We start from the raw sequence: 4,346 nt of genomic DNA on the forward strand, positions 1-4,346 counted from the left end.
TGTGTGTGTATGTATATATACTAGAGGCCCGGTGCACGAAATTCGTGCATGGAGGGGGGTTGTCCCTCAGCCCAGGCTGTACCCTCACCAATATGGGACCCCTCAAGGGATGTCCGACTGCCCGTTTAGGCCCGATCCCACCGGTGGGTTGGGGATCGGGCCTAAACAGGCAGTCGGACATCCCTCTCACAATCCAGGACTGCTGGCTCCCAATTGCTTGCCTGCCTGCCTTCCTGATTGCCCCTAACTGCTTCTTCCTGCCAGCCTGATCACCCCCTAACCACTCTGCTGCCAGCCTGTTTGCCCCCAACTTCCCTCCTCTGCTGGCCTGGTCACCCCTAACTGTCCTCTCCTGCAGGGTTGATCACCTCCAACTGCCCTCACTTGCAGGCTTGGTCCCTCTCAACTGCCCTCCCTTGCAGGCTGGGTGCCTCCCAACTGCCCTCTCCTGCTGGCCATCTTGTGGTGGCCATCTTGTGTCCACATGGGGGCAGGATCTTTGAGATATTGTGTGTTGCAGTGATAATTAATCTGCAGATTACTCTTTTATTAGATAGGATAGAGGCCTGGTACAGGGGTGGGGGCCAGCTGGTTTGCCCTGAAGGGTGTCCCGGATCAGGTGGGGGTTCCCTTGGGGTGTGGCAGTTGGACATGCCTCTCACAATCCCCCCTGAGCGAGGGGCCTGTGGTGGTTTGCAGGCCGGCCACGCCCCCTGGCAACCCAAGCAGAGGCCCTGGTATCTGGAATTTATTTACATTCTACAATTGAAACTTTGTAGCCTGGAGCGGAGCCAAGCCTGGGGCTCCCTCCGAGGCCGGCAGCCATTTGTGTTGGGGTTATAATTGAAACTTTGTAGCCTTAAACGGGTGAGCCCGGCTAGGGTGTGTGGAAAGCTTTGCTTCCCCTGTTGCCGACGGCAACCATGGCCTGCTTTCTCAAGCTCCATTCTGCCGCCATTTGTTTGAATTTATTTACCTTCTATAATTGAAACTTTGTAGCTTGAGTGGAGGCTTAGGCCTGGCCAGGGCAGGTGGAAAGCTTGGCTTCCTCTGTTACCTAGGAAACCTTGCTCTCTGTGGCTGTAGCCATCTTGGTTTGGGTTAATTTGCATGCTCGCTCTGATTAGATGGTGGGTGTGGCTTGTGGGCGTGGCTTGTGGTGTGTCGGAGGTATGGTCAATTTGCATATTTGTCTATTATTAGATAGGATATATATATTAGAGGCCTGGTGCAGGGTGGGGTCCGACCAGCCTGGCCAGAGGGAGGGGACATGGGCGGTTGGCCAGCCTGCCTGCTGGTTGAACTCCTGGTCGAGGGGACAATTTGCATATTAGCCTTTTATTATATAGGATACACTCTGAGTGGCCAGATTATTATGTGTTCAGAGATCATAATAATCTGTCCATTCAGTGTATATTCTGTTATTTTGGTGTGAAATGTTCTGTAAATATCGGTTAGATCCATCTGATCTACTGTGTCATTTAATGCCTCTGTTTTCTTGTTAATTTTTTGTCTGGAAGATCTATCCAGTGATGTCAGTGGGGTGTTAAAGTCCTACACCAGTGATGGCGAACCTATGACACGCGTGTCAGCACTGACACATGTAGCCATTTCTGATGACACGCGGCCGCTGAGGCGGCCGCATGCCGAGGATGAAACATTTGCTGCTCCTGAAGATGAAACATTTGCGAAATAATGTTTTTTCCTCAAAGTGACACACTACCCGAGTTATGCTCAGTTTTTTGGCGAAGTTTGACACACCAAGCTCAAAAGATTGCCCATCACTGTCCTACACTATGACTGTATTGCTGTCAGTCTCTCTCTTAATGTCCTTCAAGAGTTTTTTAATATACTTGGGTGCTCCTATATTGGATGCATATATGTTTACAAGAGATATTTTCTTATTGAAACATTCCCTTTAGTATTATGAGGTGGCCTTCTTATCTCTTGTATGGCCTTCATTTTGAAGTCTATTTTGTCTGATATGAATATTACTATTCCAGTTTTTCTTTACTTTCCATTTGTATGGAATATATTTTTCCATTCCTTCACTTTCAGTCTGTGTGTATCTTTTGTTCTGAGGTGGGTCTCTTGTAGACAGCATATATATGGGTCATGTTTTCTTATCTAGTCACCCTATATCTTTTGATTGGAGCATTTAGTTCATTTACATTTAAGGTTATTATTAATAGGTATTTATTGCCATTTTTATTTTCTTTATGCCTATGATCCTCTCTCTCTCCTTTTCTTCTTCTTCCTAAGGAAGTCCCTTTAACATTTCTTGCATTGCTGGTTTGGTGGTAATGTACTGCTTTAACCTCTTTTTGTCTGGAAAGTTTTTTATTTTACCTTCAATTTTAAATTATAGCCTTGCTAGGTACAGTAGTCTTGGATTTAGACACTTGCTTTTTATTACTTGGAGTATTTCAGGCCACTCACTTCTGGCCTGAAGTATTTTTCTTGAGAAATCAATTGACATTCTAATGGGAACTCCTTTGTATGTAATTTACTCTCTCTCTCTTGCTGCCTTTAGGATTCTTTCTTTGTCTTTAACATTTGCCATTTAAATTATGATGTGTCTAGGTGTGGATCTCTTTGGGTTCCTCTTGATTGGGACTCTCTCTGCCTCCTGAACTTGTGTGGCATTTTCCTTCACTGGGTTGGGGAAGTTTTCTGTCATTATTTCTTTAAACAGGTTCTTTGTTCCTTGCTCATCCTTTTCCCCTTCTGTTATTCCTGTAATGTGAATGTTGTTAAATTTCATGTTGTCCTAGAGCTCCCTTAAGTGATCTTCCTGCTTTTTAATTCTTTTTTTTTCTATTTGCTGCTCTAATTGGGTATTTATTTCTACCTTGTCTTCCAAATCACTGGTTTGGTCCTTTGCTTCATCCAATCTACTTTTAATCCCAGTGTGCTATGAAATTGTGGCTCTATGGCTCCTCCAGGGACCCCATTACCAAAGGATCTCCAAGGGCCCTATTGAGTCCAAGTATGACAAGCTTTCCTAATCTCAAATATAATACCTTTTCAAGGCATGCTTTTCCATTCTGACTTAGAAGAACATGATTTGTTCCTTTATTTTCTCATGTCAGATGAGGATAGCCCTGCCCTTCACCCTCACACAGATGTTGAAGGATAAAATTTATGCAAAATAATTTTGTTTATTGGTGTGGGCTATTTTTGTAATTTTTCTGCTTTAGGATCTAAATAATGCTTTGTGCATAATAATTCTAAATAAATATTGACTTCTTAGATCCAAATATAGCTCCAAAGAATAAATACCATATAAGCCATTATCTATTACTATATTACAGATCAAATAACCCTTTCTTGGTGTTCTAAAAACAATATGCTTTAGACGGGTAACTATAATTCTACCATTTTCTTCATTTGCACTTGTTAACATTGCATTTAAAGAGGAAATGTGGCACAATAGAGATAGCATGAAAAATCCCCCAAAGTACTTGTTCAAATTCCCAAAATACTTTTTATAATATTTATAATCTTTATGAAAGGTTAAAGGACTTGTTTGTGCTTCAGACGCCACAGATGCAAAATTGGAACTGAATATTGCCCATTGTTTGTTAAGATGCAAAGGCATTGTACCTGTTACATATTATGCACAAAATAATTTATTGTTACTTTATTAATATCACCAAAGTATTCTAATCAATACATTGAGGTTAGAATTACTTCATAATTTAGCATTAATTTTAAATTTGCTGAAATGTGAAATGAACAACACCCTCTAATACTTGGTGGGCATTAAGTAAATTAGGGTTAAAAAAAGGTAAGCTTTCAGCTAGGAGGGGATTTTACTTAGTCCTTGAGCCAGCCCAAAATGTCCTTATACAGAGGGTGGTTCTTCTTACACATAGCCCCAAATAATTAAATATATTTCATTAGTATCAAGAACTAGTGTAATGCTCTAAATAATGACAAAATGAAGTAGGAAACTCAAATGCCTTCAAAGACAAATAAAAAATGCCAATGTCAGATTGTGTTCAGGTCAAGCCTCACTTCTCACTTCAAACTCAATTTTTAAAATTACATTTCTGACATAAAACAATCAACCAACCTACCAACAAGCAAATAAACATCTGTGGGACAGAGCCAGCCTGTGGGACTGTGGGGGTTGAGGGGCTGTGACCTGTTAGGCTGCAGTCTGTGGGGCTGTGATCTGTGGGAAGGATGGCCTATGCAGGTCTTGGCCCCAACCAGCACCGAGACCATGGTGTGCTGCCTGGGAGAGAGCAGACCCTTTGTTAAGCCCTCCTGGAATGTTTTCCCATGATAGGTATTGGTTCAATGGGCGAGCTTTCTGGGTTGCACAATAGGAGAGGAAG

The sequence above is a fragment of the Eptesicus fuscus genome, chromosome 8 (genome assembly GCF_027574615.1).
Source record: "Eptesicus fuscus isolate TK198812 chromosome 8, DD_ASM_mEF_20220401, whole genome shotgun sequence".
NCBI lineage: Eukaryota > Metazoa > Chordata > Mammalia > Chiroptera > Vespertilionidae > Eptesicus > Eptesicus fuscus.